The 18,081-nt window shown below is 40.2% G+C and overlaps 1 protein-coding gene across 4 annotated transcripts in view; it reads right to left on the bottom strand.

Moving 5' to 3' along the window:
• FANCC (FA complementation group C) overlaps nt 1-17,786 on the bottom strand; it is a 264,563-nt gene extending 246,777 nt beyond the window's left edge. For all 4 annotated transcript variants that reach the window (XM_058695498.1, XM_058695504.1, XM_058695505.1 and 1 more), the window contains exon 1: nt 17,596-17,786. The gene's annotated coding sequence lies outside the window, so the exon portion shown is untranslated. The remainder of the gene's footprint in view (nt 1-17,595) is intronic.
• Nucleotides 17,787-18,081: the final 295 nt, after the last annotated feature.

Below are 18,081 nucleotides of genomic sequence, written 5' to 3'. Positions count from 1 at the left end.
TCTTCTAGGTTGTCCAGATTATTGGTACATAATTGTTCACAGCAGTCTTTCATGATCCTTTGTATTTCTGTGGTATTAACTGTAACTTCTCTTTCATTTCTGATTTTATCTATTTGAGCCCTCTATTTTTTCTTGGTGAGTCTAGCTAGGGTTTGGCGATTTGGTTTATCTTTTCAAAGAACTAGTTCTTGGGGCATCTGGGTAGCTCAGTCAAGTGTCCAACTCTTGATATCAGCTCAGGTTATGATCTCATGGTCATGGGATCAAGCTCCACGTTGTCAGGTTCCAGGCTGACAGTGTGAAGCCTGCTTGGGATTCTCTCTCTCCCTCTCTCTCTCTGCCCCTCCCCCATTTGCATGTGTGTGCACACTCTCTCAAACTTAAAAAAAAAACAAACTAGGAGCGCCTGGGTGGCTCAGTTGATTAAGCATCTGACTCTTGATCTTAGCTTAGGTCATGAACTCATGGTTCATGCGATCAAGCCCCTCATCAGGCTCTGTGCTGACAACACAAAGCCTGCTTGGGATTCTCTCTTTTTCTGTCTCTCTGTCCCTCCCCTCCTCACTCTTTCTCTCAATATAAATAAACTTTTAAAAAATGAACTCAAGTGGTTTAACTCGTCTTTAAAAAAAAAAAAGAACCAGTTCTTAGTCTCACTGATATTTTCTATTTTTTTCTTTAGTCTCTATTTCATTTATCTCTGCTCTGATCTTTATTATTTCATCCTTTCAACTAACTTTGGGTTTTGTTAGGGCTTAACTTTTACTCTTCTTTCTCAAATTCCTTTAAGTGAAAAGTTAGATTGTTTGATATTGTTTCTGTTTCTTGAGGTAGGCCTGTAAATAAACTTCCCTTTTAAAACCGCTTTTGTGGGGCGCCTGGGTGGCTCAGTCAGTTAAGCATCCACCTTCAGCTTAGGTCATGATCTCATGGTTCGTGGGTTCGAGCCCCACATTGGGTTCTCTGCTGACAGCATGGAGCCTGCTTCAGATCCTCTCTCTCCCTCTCTTTCTACCCCTCCCTGCTTGTATGTGCTCGCTTGCTCTCTCTCAAAAATAAATAAAAGTTAAAAAATAAATAAAACTGCTTTTGCTGCATCCCACAGATTTTGCAATGTTCTACTTCTGTTTTTATTTGTTCCAAGGTATTTTCTAATTTCCCTTTAGATTTCTTTGTTGAGCTAATGGTTGTTCATTAGCAAACTGTTTAATCTCCACATTTTGGTATTGTTTCCAATTTTTTTCTTGTAACTTATTTCTAGTTTTATACTACTGTGGTCAGAAAAGATGCTTGATAGGATTCCAATCTTGCTAAATTTTGAGATTTGTTTTGTGGCCTAAAATGTGACCTATCTTGAGAATGTTCCATGTGCACTGGAGAAAAATGTGTTTTCTGTTGCTTTGGATAGAATGTTCTGTATATACGTATTATGTTCATCTGATCTGATGGGTCATTTAAGCCCAATGTTTTCTTCCTGGTTTTTTTAGGGGAGCTGGATAATCTATGCATGGATATAAGTAGGGCATTAAAGTTCCCTACTATTAATGCATTGCTGTCCATTTCTCCCCTGAAGTCTATTAATATTTGCTCAGCTCAACTCCTATGTTGAGTACACAAATATTTACAAATGTTATATCTTCTTTTCTTTCTTAATGTTTTATTTATTTATTTTTGAGGGCAAGGGAAGGGCAGAGAGGGAGGGGGACTGAGGATCCCAAGCAGGCTCTGTGCTGACAGCAGTGAACCAGATATGGGGCTCAAACTCACAAACTCATGAGATCATGACCTGAGTGGAAGTCAGATGCTTCACCAACTGAGCTACCACCAGGCACCCCAAATCTTCTTCTTAAATTGACTCCTTCATCACTATGCAATGCCCTTCTCCGTTTTTTTATCACAGTTTGTTTTTAAAATCTACTTTGTGTGATAGGAGTTTAGGTAAAATAGTTTCTTTTTGTTTGCATTTACATGGAATATCTTTGTCCATCCCTCTACTTTCAGTCTGTACATTTGTTTAGATGTGAAGTGAGTCTTTTGTAAGCAATATACATAGATGAGTCTTGTTGGTTTTTTTAATCCATTCAGCCACTCTATACCTTTTGATTGGAGAATTTAATCCACCTATATTTAAGGTAACTATCGATAAGTATGCACTTATTGCCATTTTGTTAACTGCTTTCTGGCTGTTGTAGTTCCTCTCTCTTCCTTCCTTCTTCTCTCGCTCTCTTCCCTTGTGGTTTGATGACTTTATCCATAGTATCATATTTACATTCATTTCTCATTATCTTTTGTACATATACTACAAGTTTTTGCTTTCTGGTTACCATGAAGTTCACATTAACAGCCTCTCTATATACATATATTGATAGTATATTTTATGTTGGTAGCAACTTAAGTGTAAATGCTTTTTAAAACTCTCATTTTTACTACCTCTCCCAACATTTTATATTTTGATATCCTTTTTACATCTCTTTATTTTGTGTATCCAACATTTAATCATAATAAGAACTCTCAACAGTATAGGAAGGAAAGTTCTTCAACCTGATAAAGACCATTAATGAAAAATTTACATCTAACATCAGACCTATTGGTAAAAGATTAGATGCTTTCCCCTTTAAGATCAGAAACAAGTCAAGAATGTCTACTCTCCCCACTTCCATTCAGCAATGTACTGTAAGTTTTAAGGGGCAAAAAAAGCATCCAAATGCAAAGGAAAAAATAAAATTGCTTATATTGACAGATAACATAACAGTATATGTAGAAAATTCTAAGCAATTCACAAAAAACCTGCTTGAAGTAATAATCAAAGTTGCATGGTACAAGACCAATATATAAAAAACAATTTTATTTTCATATACTGGCAATGAGAAACCTAAAAATGGGATATGAAAAAAAATTTTATACACAAAAGCATCAAAAAGGAAACACTATAAAATAAAGATAACAAAAGGACAAGACTTGTACAATGAAAATTACAAAACAATGCTCAAATAAAGATCTAAACAAATGAAAAGACATTCCATGTTGACATTACAATTTTATTTCTCCCTCAAAAGAGACCTACTGAGTCAATGCAATTTCTACTAAAATCCATCACAGCAGGCTTTTTTCAAAAAAAAAAAAAAATGACAAGATGATACTAAAACTTGCATGGAAATGTAAGGAAATCGGAATAGCCAAAACAATTTGAAAAAGAATAAGAATACCAGACAGCTTCTACTCAATTTCAAACTCTACTATAAAGCTACCATAATTAAGACAGTGTAGTGCTGGTATAAGAATAGGTGTTCAGATCACTGAAACAAAAATGAGTCTAGGAATAATTTATGGCCAATTGAGTTTTGACAAAAGCAGGGAAAAGTTGTTTTTTTTTTTTCCCAACAAACAAAGCTGGCACAACTGCATATACACATACAGGAAAGAAGATGAATTTGGATCCGTATCTCATACCACACACAAAAGTTCATGGAAACTGATCATAAACCTAAGATCAAAAAAAAAAGGAAAAAAATATTGATACATTGGACTTTCTCAAAATTAAAATTTATGTACTTCAAAAAATACCATGAAGGAAATGAAGACAAGTGGAAAGAATTATTTGCAAAACACATGTCTGATAATGGGCTTCTATTCAAAATATACAAAGAATGTTTACAATCCAATAATAAGGCAAACTACTGTGAAAATGTGTTAAGGAAACCCAAGTCAAAATCGGAACTGGGAAGTCATGAAGGGAGGGCTCTCACATACATATCATTCATTACAGCTTGCTTAGTCCAGCAAGAAAAATGAAGATTTCCTCTCTGCATAGCAATAAGCTGCAGGCACCAAACAGCAACCATTCTCCCCTGTGGCCAATGAGAGGCTGTCACCACTTCACTCACCTACAGCCAATTAGAAGCCATCAACATTTTGAACTCTCATTTTCTTCCAATGGACATTGTTCAAAACAACCCCTCCAACCTCTTTCCCTCTATAAAAGGATGCTCTCCTCCTTTGTTCTCAAGATTTGCCTACGGTTCATGAACGTAGTTTTCTTGAGTTTCAATTCCTCTGCTATTACCAAATAAACTTGATTTTGCTGGTTATCATTTATATTTTTCCTTTTAAAAAAACTTACATTTCATGGTGTCAAAAGTGGGATTCAAAGGCAATGAACCCGCAAGGAACTAACAACCCCTAGTACTATGTGTGGCACCAATTTGTGCTCCTGTGAGTTGTCTTCTCCCTTTCAGTTTGATAAGTCTTCTCTGAGATTCAATCCTCTAAATTCTCTCAAGACAAGTCCTCCTTCTGGGACCCCGGCCAGTTTTATGTTAAAAAAAACTACAGTCCCTCCTCTTGTTCATCCTTAACTAAGTGTAACAACTTGGCCAAAGATAACTTAGAACTCCAAACGCCATCATGGGGAACCTTCAACCACCCAAACTTGTATTTTTTAGAACCAAATTAGAAGACCACAGCTTTGAAATTAAACAGACTGAATGGGGTGCCTATTTTAATTGATACCTGGAGGCTTCCAAATGTATCCAAGATTCTAAAATCACCTTTTTACAAAATACCATTTCCACATTAACTAAGTAAGGTAAGCAAACAACTGAAAGAAAAGTCAAAAAAGTTTCTAAGGCCTCTTCTGCCCCCTCCCTTGTGCTCTTTGTCTCTGGTGACAGCTTCTTTCCCTTCTGCACTATCCCCACCTCCTTTATATCCTCAGCTTTCTCATTCTGATCCCTTCACTGAACTTTCCTTTTTCTCCAAACCTCTCCCCACAACCTTCTGCCCTGAACCTATTAAAACCTGCCCCTTTAAAATCAGATCTCGTGCCAATCCAAATGCTAAACCTTTAATTTCTTATGTTACCTGGGCTAAAGTTGAACTACAAGCCATAGTCAAAGATTTTCCCAAAGTAACTGAGGATCCCCATAGATTTGCTGAGGAATTTAGTGCAGTTGTTCAAACTTATCAACCTGGTTTCTCTGGTTTGTATCAGCTAGTCCATATGCTTGTTAGCGAAGGCAAAGCCCAACACTGGATGAAAACTACCAAACGGAATGATTCCAAGAAGTCTAGAGTTACAACATGGGGACAAAGAAACCCTTGCTGCCTTATTACATAATCAGACTTGAGGAACTGCCAAGTGACTCCTTTTGGTAATTCTCAGGAACTTTCCCAAAGCGAGCTGACTGGAGTAAGACTCAGGCTTGTACCCAGAAGCCCAATGAGCCCATGCATGACTATTATATATTATGCCAGCTCCAAATTATCTTTAAAGAAAATTCTGGTCTTCCTTTGGATGTTGAGTTCACCTGGATAGCCTTTAACGCTATGTTCATTAACAGGCTGAACTGGGATCTTTTTATTCTAATTAAAAGGATCAGGATGGAATGAAAAACTATGTCTACTCCAGACTGAATTAATTTAGTAAACAAGGTCACCTACATCCTAGATGATTCAAATAAAAGGAAAAGCACAAAAACCTTTCATTTGAACCCCAACAAATGAAGTCTCCTAAACAAAACTAAAATCCTCCTGGTCTCTGCCATTATTGCAAAAAGCCAAAACATTGGAAGAAAGACTGCTATAAGCTCAAGTGCTCCAGGCACCTTCATGCAGCCCCCTAACCAGCCTTTCCAATGTCCTCCTAACCCCAGTGAAGGGACTCCAATGAACTTCAAGACTTTACCCAGTCCTTTCCTTTAGTTGACCTGGTGAAACCACTCTCCAGATTAGGAACCGAGCTCTCTCTGTCCTTACTGATTCTAGAGCTACATTCCCAGTGCTCAACTCCACTACCATTAAACATCCTCTACCTCAGAGTACTAAAACAGTTCAAATAGTGGGAGTCTCTAATAAATCTCAATGGGTTCCTATCTCTAACCCTATCCCTTTTTGCTTAGGCATTTCAAGATACCCACCCTTTTCTCCTTGAAGTTTCTCTGACCCTATTCATTTATTGGGCCAACATTTCTTAGAAAAATATCATGCTGGGAGTTCTCTCCCAAAAGGGGGAAATAATTCTAGAATTTGATAACAGCAACCAAAATAGCCAACTAGATAAGTCAAATGATGCTTCAACATCTTATTTGCTCTGTCTCTGACACCAATATAACTAATTCCAAGGACACTAATCATTTGTCCCTGATGGATCAGCTATCACCGTCCCTGTGGGCAAAACCCTCAACTGATACTTGCAGAATCCACAGTGCCCCGCCTGTTAAAGATCCACAGATTCCTCAAAAATTCTCCCCAGAATTAACCAGTACCCTATAAATAAAGAGGCCCTTCATGTCATTAAGTCAATAATAGAAGATTTTAAGACCCAGGGCCTCATTATCCCCTGCAACACCATTTTACCTGTGAAGAAACCAAATGGCCACAGATGGAGGCTCATCAGACCTCTGAGTCATAAACAATATTGTCATTGCTTTGCCACTCTGTTTTCCCCAATTCACCTTAGTAACCTTCATCCGTACTGAGAGCAAATTGTCTTTCATGACTGATTCATGTAGTGTTTTCTTCAGTATCCCAGTAGATTAAAACTAGTCAATATCTTTTTGCCTTTACTTGGAAAGAACAGCAATTAACCTGGACAGTAATGCCCCAGGGTTTCATGCAAAGTGTTAGGGTCAGGCGTAGGCTAGGGTAAAGGTAAGAGTCAAGAACTAAAATTTTAGCAGTCAAAGGCTTTATTGGGAACTAAGGTCTCAGGCGAGGTTCCGTGACTCAGGGGGAGAGAGAGAGAGGAGTCAGGGAAGTCGCGCCCAGGTGTGGTGGGGTGGGGTTTTTAAGCTGCAGCGGTTCCGGGTTTAGGTCCCGGTGGGCCTTTTTCGCATCAGGTCATGCTGTCGCTTGATGATTGGTTGACCTCCAATTCATTCTGGCGCGCTACTCGGGGCTTTCCGTTGGGTTGCGCTGGCCCTTGGTGATTGGTTGACCTTCAATTCATTCTGATGCGCCGCTAGGGGCTTTTCATTGGGTTGCACTGGCAAGATGACGGTCCCCTCTACTGTGGTTCCAAGGACATCCTAACAGAAAGCCCTTCTTATTTCCTCACAAACTTTAAAGGCTGATCCAGATGATATCAAGTTCCCTGGATGCTCCACTTTAATATAATATGCAGATGACTTCTCTGCTCCACTTCCCAAGCCTCCTCACAAGAAGACAGCATCCATTTGCTATAATTCCAAGCCAAAAAGGGATATAAAATCTCTTTAAAAAATTAGTTTGTTCAGGGGCACCTGGGTGACTCAATGGGTTAAGAGTCTGCCTTCAGCTCATGTCATGATCTCATGGTTTGTGGGTCTGAGCCCCACATTGGGCTCTCTGCTGTCCATACAGAGCCCACTTTGGATCCTCTGTCCCCCTTGCTCTCTGCCCCTTCCCCACTTACGTGTGCTCGCTTTCTCTCTCTAAAATGAATAAAAACAAAAAAAAAATTACAATTTGTTCAAACTCAAGTTTGATACTTAGGATATCTAATCTTACAACAAAGACTGCATCTAGATCCAGACAGGCTTCATGGCATCCTAAACTTCTCAAAGCCCAAACAAAACCAATGTCCCCTGAGAGGTTTTCTCACAGTGGCAGGATATTGTTGCAGATGGATCCCAAACTTTTCCCTTATGGCCTAACCTTAATAGACCTTGTTAAAAATGTATTAATCAATGAAGACTGAGATGACATGGCTTTTCAGATCTTAAAAGATCTGGTTTAATAACAACCCCCCACCCTTAGACACCCCAATTATCAACGCCCTTTCTTTTTTGTATATGGAAAAGGGAATGCCCTTGAGGTACTCACCCAAGAGCATGGAGATCACCACCGACCCGCAGGATATTAGAGACAACAACTAAATCCCATAGCCCAGAGATATCTACCCCCCCTCATAGCTATACCTGCTACTGTCCGTCCTGTAAAGCCACTGAAAGAATGATCATGGGATCCCCTTTAACCATCTCTGTGCCACATGTTGCCAAAGCTCTTCTTAACTCTCATCATACTCAGTATCTTTCATTAAGCCCTTTCACTTCCTAGGACATTGCCCTGTTAAATGCCCCTTATGTCACTCTTGCTTGTTGTAATAACCTTAACTTGCTACTCTTCTCCCTCCTCTACTTATGAAAGCCCCCACAACTGCTAAATACTGACAGATCACCTTCTGATCCATGTGATTATTTACATAAAACTTCAGATGTTGATTTTTCATAGTTCACTGATGGTTCATATTGGAAAGATGAAAATAGTAAATATTGTGCTGGATATGCAATATTGACCTCTGAAATAATTGAAGCAGCACCTTTGCTTTTGGTTACTTCAGCCCAACAGACCAAATTATATGCACTGTTACCGGCCTATATCCTAGCCAAGGGCAAAATTGCAACATTTGCACTGACATGCCTTTGGAGTGGCTCATGATTTTGGAATGTTACATAAACAACCTGGCTTTTTTTTACTTCCAGCAGAGATAACATTAAAAACAGCCCTTACTTTCAGTAATTATTGGATGCCATATTCTTACCTGCTGCTTTGGCTATTATTAAAGTCCAGGAGCATTCTAAGCTTCATTCACTTGAAGGTAAAGGAAATCGCTTCACTGACATGTCCACAAAAAAATGCTGCCTTCAAAAGGTCCAAAAGTGAAACCTCTGTTACAGTCCAAAGGAACTCACCTCCAGATGGTTGTCTGGAGAAACTAACTAGAGACACACAACAATCTCCACCAGAAAAGGAAAAACAATATTGACAAACAAATGGTTGTTGATAGGATAAAAAGAGAAACATGTTCAAGACCAAATAAAAACCCAGTTCCACCAGAAATTCTTTAATTCTCATTTTTTATTCCCCTTTTTAATTAAAGTACAATTAACATACAGTGTTTTATTAGTTTCAGGTACAATATAATACTTCAACACTTCTAGACATTATTAAGTATTCATCAAGAGAAGTTTACTCCTTTTTAAATGTTTATTTTTGAGACAGAGCACAAGTGGGGAAGGTGGAGAGAGAGAGAGGGACCAAGGATCACTGACAGCAGTGAGCCCAATGCGGGGCTCAAACTCATGAATTGCAAGATCATAACCTGAGCCGAAGTATGACGCTCAACAGAGTCACCCAAGCACCACAACTTTAAAACATACTCTTAATCTCGCTCTTTATTTCACCCACCCTCCATCCACCTCCCCTCTGGAAACCACCAGTTTGTTCTCTGTACTTAGGAGTCTGTTTGTCTTTTTTTCTTTGTTCATTTGTTTTTGTTTCTTAAACTCCACATAAGAGTAAAATTATATGGTATGTCTTTTCTCTGCCTGATTTATTTCACTTAGCATTATACCCTCTAGGTACCCTCTAGGTACGTCCATGTTGTTGCAAATGGCAAGATCTCTTCTTTTTTATGGCTGAGTAATATTCCATTGTGTGTGTGTGTATGTATGCACACAAATATATCGTCTTCATCCATTCATCTATCAGTGGACATGGGCTGCTTCCATATCTTGACTATTGTAAATAATGCTGCAATAAACATAGGGTGCATATATCTTTTCAAATTAGTATTCTCATTTTCTTTAGGTAAATAACAGTAGTGGGATTACTGGATCAAGTGATAATTCTATTTTTAATACTTTGAGGAAACTCCATACTGTTTTCCACAATGGTTACACCAATCTACATTCCCATCAACAATGCATAAGGGTTCCTTTTTCTCCACATCCTCATCAACACTTGTTATTTCTCGTCTTTTTGATTTCAGCCGTTCTGACAGGTTTGAGGTGCTATCATATGGTGGTTTTGACTTGCATTTCCTTGATGGTTGAGCATCTTTTCATGTATCTGTTGTCCATCTGTAGGTCTTCTTTGGAGGAATGTCTATTCAAGTCCTCTGCTCATTTTTTATTGGATTATTTTTGGTGTTGAGTTGTGTAAGTTCTGTATATATTTTGGATATTAACCCCTTATTGGATATGCCATTTGCAAATATGTTCTCCCATTCAGTAGGGTACCTTTTGTTTTGTTGATGCTTTCCTTCGCTGTAGAAAAGCTTTTTATTTTGATGTAGTCCCAATAGTTTATTTTTGTTTTTGTTTTCCTTGCCTCAGGAGACATACCTAGAAAAATGTTGCTATGGCCAATGTCAAAGAAATTACTGCCTGTTTTCTTCTAGGAATTTTATGGTTTCAGGTCTCACATTTAGGTCTTTAATCCATTTTGAGTTTGACTTTTTTTAATGTTTATTTATTTTGAGAGAGTGCACGTGCACGGGCACACACAAGCAGGAGAGGGGCAGAGACAGCAAGAGAATCCCAAGCAGGCTCTGCAATGACAACATAAATGTGAGGCTCCAATCCCACAACCCTGTGACCATGACCTGAGCCAAAATCAAGAGTCAGATATTTAACCAAATGAGCTACCCAGGTGCCCTCAATTTTTTTTATTTTTAAAGTTCCCATTATTGACCACTGTACATGCATTAAACAACTGGTCTATGGATAAAACGATAAGGTTTCTGAATACTAGTGGGGAGAATAGTAAGAAAACCACAAAAAATGTCTACTCTGATCATCCCACCTGCCCAAAATACAATCCAAGGAAACCTATCCTCACTGCTACTGGGTACTTTAAATTGCCTAATGGACCATTCGAGATTTGGAAAATTGGCTTTATTCAGCTACCCCCATCTCATGGATACAAATATGTCCTGGCAGTGATTCACTTCTTCCCACTGGGTCAAAGCCTTTCCTTGTAGACAAGCTACTTGCCTCTTCAGTAGCTAAAATCCTGCTTGGGGAAAAAAAAAAAAATCATACCTACTGGAGAAACCCTTCTTAGCTCCATAGTGACCAAGAAATTCATTTTATTGGTGGATTATTATGGTGAGTCTATGCTGTATGACCAGTTCTGTAGCATTTTCACTGTCACTTATCATCCTTCACTCATCCTCGGTCTTCAAGACTAGCTGAACAAATCAACAGCACTATCAAAACTCAATTGGCAAAATTTGTTGAAAACCTCCAAACACCCTGGCCAAAAGAACTGCCTTGTCCATCCTAATCTCAGATCCATCCCCTTTGGAACCCACAAGTTTGCACCTTTGATATAATTATTGAGTACCCCATGCATCCAGCTTCATTCTTTTTTGACCTACAGCTAATAAAAGAAGGTATATTTCAGGGGCGCCTGGGTGGCTCAGTCAGTTCAGCATCTGACTCTTGGTTTTGGCTCAGGTCATGATCTTGCAGTTCATGGGCTGGATCCCAGCATCGGGCTCTGTGCAGACAGTGCAGAGCCTGCTTGGTATTCTCTTTCTCTCCCTTTCTCTCTGCCCCTGTCCTGCTCATGCTTTCTCTCTCTTTCTCTCAAAATAAATAAATAAACTTAAAAAAAAAAAAAAAAAAAGGTATATTTCAGTATTGCAAAGGTCTCATTACATCCCTTGAAAGTAATCATGCACTTATAGGGCAATGTTTTCATGGCACATTCCTAGGAAATGAAGACCCCAAGCACCACACCCTGTAACCTGAAGATTTCATCCATTGGAAAGGACGTCTTCAAAAAGACTCTCTTCGACCACACTGGAAAGGCATATTCCTGACCAATTCTTGTGCCATCAAAACTCCAGAGTTGACTCCTGGACCCATGTGTCTCATCTAAAGGAAGGCCCAAATGCTGACTAAACCTGCACACCAACAGTGACCTAAAATTAAAGATTTCCAGGAACTGAATCAAACAACAGCTGAAACAGTTTTCCCAAGATGATGAGGTTAGACCTGTATATTCTCCCCTTTCTGCTTTTTCTCAATTTATTTTCTTCTTCTCTATGCTGGAGAGACAATGACCTTGTTTGCATTTTGTAGAGGTCACTTTTAGACAACAGACTTGAACAATGGAAACAATCAAGGCACAAGGGCCCACAGCAACCACCTGGCTAAATACAGACAGGCCCTTTAGGCCAACATAATATCCATAATACCCATAAGCCCTAACTGACCAATGGGATACTTACAATAAGGCACAGGTAATAAATTTGGGAAAATTCCATCTGCTCATACCTCCTCACCACCCCCCTTTAAAAACAGCCTGCATCCACTACCTCATAGCAGACAATCTCTCCTTTGCTATCCTGCCTGCCCGATGCTCTCCTGCAATGTATTCAATAAATGTCTCCTTTGTTATGCCTCAGGTGAATCTTTCCATTGCCTACACAGCCAGCTTCCACCCCATCGGGTGGCCCCACATTTTAGGGGCCCCATCTGATCACGTGAGACACACCATAGATTTCCCAACCCTTGGCCAAAGGAAGAAACATTTCTGTTAGATCTGTCCTCAGAAACCCTGATCTGTCCCTGACAGCTGTGAACCTTTAGTCTTCCCTGTAGCAAACTTCTCCCTCATCTCCAATGCCACCACCCCTTGGGAGATTTGAGTCAAACTTCTACAACCAGGTTTTCCTGTACCTTGCTTTGACCTGTCCTGTCATAACTCTCAATGCAACTAATCATACCCATTCCATCTACACAGTTCCTCATTCTTACTACTACCTTAGGTCTATCTACTGCAGCAAAATAACCCCCCTTTGTACGGCCTTCAAGAACCAAGTCCACAGAACAAGATGGTTTCTCCCTAATTATTCCCTAAACACCTCTGACCCTTGGTTCCAAAGGGCCAATTAAATAATCCCAATTAACATCATTATTAGTGATCAAACCCTAGCAGGATTATTATGTATGTATGTGTGTACATACATTATGTATATATGTATGCACTACCTGGTTTTATCTTTCTCTGTGGTGAATCACTGGTCCTGTGAATGTTTAGACCACTGGGGGATTGTAAGACAATGCATACTAGGAGTTCTAACTGTCCCCAGGGACATCCACAATAAATCTAAAGTCTTTCAGGTTTTCCCCATTAAAACTTCATCACCACATTAAAAGATAATTCCCAGGAGGCATATGTGACTCTGGATTTGCCTCCATCAGAACGGCTGTTACCCCTTTTGTGGACTTTCATGACAACGAACAAATGATTAGAAATCTCCCTCTGGAATTGGGAAAACTTGCCAACCCCAGCCCTAAGGCAACAGCAGCCCAACAACACTTAACTCACTGGCTAAAGTACAAGTATACCTCATTTAATTGTGCTTCACTTTAATGTGCTTCACAGATATTATATTCTTTTATTACAAACTGAAGGTTTGTGGCAACCCTTTGTCAAACAAGTCAATCAGTGCCATTTTTTCAACAGCATTTGCTCATTTTGTGTCTCTGTGTCACATTCTAGTAATTTGCTACTTCATGCTCTTTCATTTATATTTGTTACAATGATCTGTGATCAGTTATTACAACTTGCTGAAAGTTCAGATAGTTAGCCGTTTTTTAGCAATAAAGTACTTTTTAATTAAGATATATATATATATTTAGACATAATGCTATCGTACACGTAATAGACTGCAGTACAATATAAACATATTTATATGCACTGGGAAACCAAAACATCCATCTGACTCACCTTATTGCAATATTTATTTTACAGTAATATTCACTTTATTGCAGTGTTCTGGAACCGAACCCACAATATCTTCAAGATATGCATATAGCCTTTGATTACCTACTTGCCAAACGAAGCATTTATACAATAGCAAACACCACCTGTTGCACATGGACAAACCCTCCAAAGTAGAAACCCAATCACGTAAAATTAGGGAACAAGCACACTGACTACAATAAATTCCACCTGAAGATCTAGGTAGGGTCCTTTGCTCCTTTTAGCTTATCACCTTGAATGGATACAGATTTCGGATGTAAAATACCTGAGAGTTCCCCCTCCCACTGTTTCTTGTTACTCAAACGTGGCTTCCATGATTTCCAATCTGTGCACTTCCCTCTGATGTGGGACATGACATTCAGGAAGTGTCCTTCCTGACACTGAAAGACAAAAACAATTCTAACGAGGAACAGATGACCCAACTCTTGATTGGTGAAGAGTTGATTGGAAGAAAAGTGTGAAAATATGATAAGGAACCCTAACTGAAAACTGGAGTTTGGAAACCATGAAGAGATGACTAATACACATATCATTCATCCCAACTTGCATACTCCCAGCAGGAAGAAGGAAGGTTTCCTTTCTGCCCAGCAACAGCAAGCTGCCCTCACCTACAACCAATTAGAAGCCACCACCACTTCAAATTCTCATTTTCTTCCAATGAACTTTTGTTCAAAACAGACCCTCTCAAACTCCTTTCCTCTATAAAAGGACACTCTCCTGCTTTGTTCTCAGGACTCGCCTAAGGTTCACCATAGTTTGCTTGTCCAGAATTGCAATTCCTCTGCTGTTCCTGAGTAAACCTGATTTTGCTGCCTGAATCACCTTTTACTTCTTAAACCTTTTACTTTTAAAAGGCTGACATAACCCAATTAAAAAATGGACAAAATGTTTCGACATTTCAAAAGTGACCTAGAAATTGCTAATAAGTACATGAAAATATAGTCAACATCGTTTGCCAATAGGGAAGTGCAAATTAAAACCACAATGATACTACTTTCACACCCACTGGGATGGCTATTTAAAGAGACACAATTAACAAATGAAGTCGTGGAAAAATTAAAACCCCCATACACTGCTGGTGGGAATATAATATGGTATAGCCACATTGGAAAAGTCTGACACTTTCTTAAAAAGTTAAACATGAACTTACTATACAACTCAGCAATTCCACTCATAAACACCCCCCAAAAATAATAAAAGCATACGTCCAAAGACTTACATATGAATACTCACAGAGCATTATTCATAACCAAAAAGTAGAAGCAACTCATGTCCACCAACTGATGAACAGATAAACAAAATGTGGTAGAGACATACAATGGGATATTATTCAGCAATAAACAGGAACAAACTATCGATACATGCTACAAAATGGATGAATCTCAAAAACATCATGCTAAGTGAAAGAAACCAAAAGACAGCACCTTTATGAATCTATTTATATGAAATGCCCTCAAAAGGCTAATCTATAGAGACAAGAAAGCAAATCAATGGTTGCCTGAGGCTGAAAGCCAGAGTTAGGATTGACTATGAATTTGCACGTGCAAATCTGCTAGGGTGATGCAAATGTTCTAAAAATGAATTGTACTAATCACTGCACAATTCTAAAAATCTACTAAATTTACTAAAAGCCACTGAATTCTTTAGAAAACAGAGCCTACATAGTATACAGTTTCAAAAAGGTAATTTCCTTTAAAACTCTGCCTTCCTATAACTAGAGAAAGGTACCAAGATTATAGATGTTCCTGTACCACTGATCTTAACAGAGAAATTTCTACACGCTCAGCAGGACTTATGAAGAGTCTAAGAGAATGGACCAGAAAACTTGCAAGGTCTCTTTCAGAGCACAAAAAAATAATAATAATTGATACTTAGAAAATAAAATGCTCAAGACTTGTAGTGTTATCTAACTTTTCTGATGAATTTTTAAGTTTTTTTCTTCTCAATTTCTACTACATTTTTATTAAAACACTGCAAACTCAATGTGCTTCTCCCATAGGTGCTCTTTCATATTAAAATCAGTCATTCAGGGGCGCCTGGGTGGTTCAGTTGGTTAAGTGTCCCACTCTAGGTTTCGGCTCACATGATATCAGGGTTTGTGAGTTCAAGCCCACATCCAGCTCCATGCTGCCAGTGCTTGGCATTCTATCTCCCTCTCTCTCAGTCCCTTCCTTATTTGCACTCTCTTTCTCTCAAAATAAATAAAATTGAAAAAAAAAAAAATGTCAGTCAGTCAGGATCCATAAACAAGAACAGAGAATATTCATACCCGAGACTAAAATTTTACAAATCCATTTGGTACTGATTTCCAGCCTGATATGAGGCTCCACCACTACCAACTTGGAACTGCCACGCCATGTGAGATTTCTCTGGCGCTCTCTGTGGCCTAGGTAATCAATCCAACTTTCTACTGGCCAGGCTGGCCTCCTTGTAGCTGGTTTTCATAAATACAAAATTTGTATAATTGTTACTGGAACTACTTGCTGAAATATGGAACTGGTTTAAAATACCATTTATTTTAAAATGTACATGCACAGTTTCACATACATGCAGCAACACATCTTCCACACCCAGCCAATCAATCAAGTTAATGCTTTTTATTAGAGAACAAAAAATTCCAATATAGAGTTTGCCTTTCTTTTCTGGACTTCTGGTAAATGTTTTTCAAGAAAACAAGAATAGGAATGAATAATGAAAAAATGAATTAAAGTGTAATATATACTAAAGTATAATTAGTCCAATTCTAAAGAAGCAGGACCTAACTTTTACAGAAAAAGGCCTCTGATAAAACTAGGAAAAGCAAATTGTTTTGATGCAGTCTTTCTTGTATACACATATGAATGCTTATTTCCATGTGAATCTGGCACAACCCATTATTTTGAAACATCAATTTAAGTTTAATGGATAAAGTCACAATGAACATGTTTTCTATATGTTTATGTAATAAATGATCCCAACACATGGTATGAATTCTACCATTTGTAACAACCTTTCCTCCCCTCCTGAAGAGGATAGTGAGAAAAGGTTCTGAGCTGCACATCACTGAGGGTGAGTGACATCCATAAATAGCTGAAGTTGGGTGGCCCAAAAGTGCCCTGCTCATGTGATAAATGGTAAGTCAATCATATCACAGTTAAGATGCACTAAATGGGACAGAAGTTACAAATGAAAGCTGGAGCACGGGAGTTTCAGATTAGGACAAAATCACTGGCACATGGGGGTCTTTGCTGGAAAATTCCTCGGCCTCTTTCGAAATTCTGGTCCCAAATTTGTCATGTTTCAAAAACTCCTAATCTTTTGCCCTCCAAACCTTTAGCCCATACACGATGACCACAGAGGGTTCACGGTTGTAAAAGCGCCCACGTAAATACAAAAAAGCAAGCCAACAAACAACAACCCCCCAAAATATCAGGGCTTTGGACGTGATTTGGCCTGGCGGTCAAAGAAAGTTGCAAGGAGACAATCACCCATGAGAACCTTCCTGCCCTTCAGCGACAAAAGACCTGGAAGGCAAGAGGGGTAACAGGCTCGCCCCCTCCCAACGCCCTAGAGGCAGGGCGACGGAGAGCAAGCGGCCAGCTGTAGAGGGTGATGGGGTAGAAGAGGAGAGCTTTTCACAGCTCCCACGGATCCGGGGCGAAGAAATTCACCTTTGCTCCTCTCCTTTTAAGTAGACATAGCTGCCAGCACTCAATGAACCAAAAGAACCAAAGCGCCTATTCCCAGTTCTCACCATTCCGGGGGCTCTCTTCCGCGTGACCCCTACGCCGGACCCACCCCCCAGGCCTGCCCACTCTTTGGCCACGCCCCTGGCCCGCCGCTCCGCCCCTCCGCGGGCTGGCACCACCTCAAGCCCCTACCCACCTCCTCCCCTCAGCCCCTGCACACGGCCGGGGCTCAGCTCACCTAACTAGATGCGCAAAGCGCGGCGAACGTTCTCGCGAGTCTTCCCTCCCTACCCTCCCCCTACCCTACCTCCACCCTTCGGCTGACGTGTCGGCCAGACCCCCGAGGGAATCAGCCGTCTTTGCTCTCGTTCTGCGGCCTCTCGCTTACCGGGTGGTCTGCGCCAGCCAGAGCTGCTTCAGCAGTTTGGGCAGTGGCAGAAAGGACGCCTCCGCCCGGGTTCTGTGGCTTGCAAGTTTGGCTTTGCCCCGTACTGGTTTTTTGTTTTGTTTGACTTTTTTGGAATTTTCCCGCGGTCGCTCGGCAGTGGAGCCGCGCGCACGCGCTCTTCCCCGCAGTGCACCCTGGGGCCTGGCGAGCGGTGCCGCGCGCCCCCGCGGCATCGCGGGAAAATTGCGACGAATCTCGCGCTTGTGGGGGCGGGGCGGGGGCCAGCCCCGGCTCGGCCGGAAGTTAGCCGAGCGCGCTGCAGGACCTGTGGGGGAAGAGGCGGATGTCTTAGTTTTCGCGGGATCGCTGTTGGGTTCACGGCCGAGAATCAGATGGCAGGAAGGACCGGGGAGGAAAAACTTGGGGTTATTAATCAGGTTGCTGCCCAGGTATTGCAAGACTCAGCCCAAAATGCGGAAGAGGTAA

This window comes from Neofelis nebulosa, chromosome 12 (assembly GCF_028018385.1).
Source record: "Neofelis nebulosa isolate mNeoNeb1 chromosome 12, mNeoNeb1.pri, whole genome shotgun sequence".
Taxonomy (NCBI): Eukaryota; Metazoa; Chordata; class Mammalia; order Carnivora; family Felidae; genus Neofelis; species Neofelis nebulosa.
This window is presented reverse-complemented; position numbering and strand designations above follow the sequence as displayed.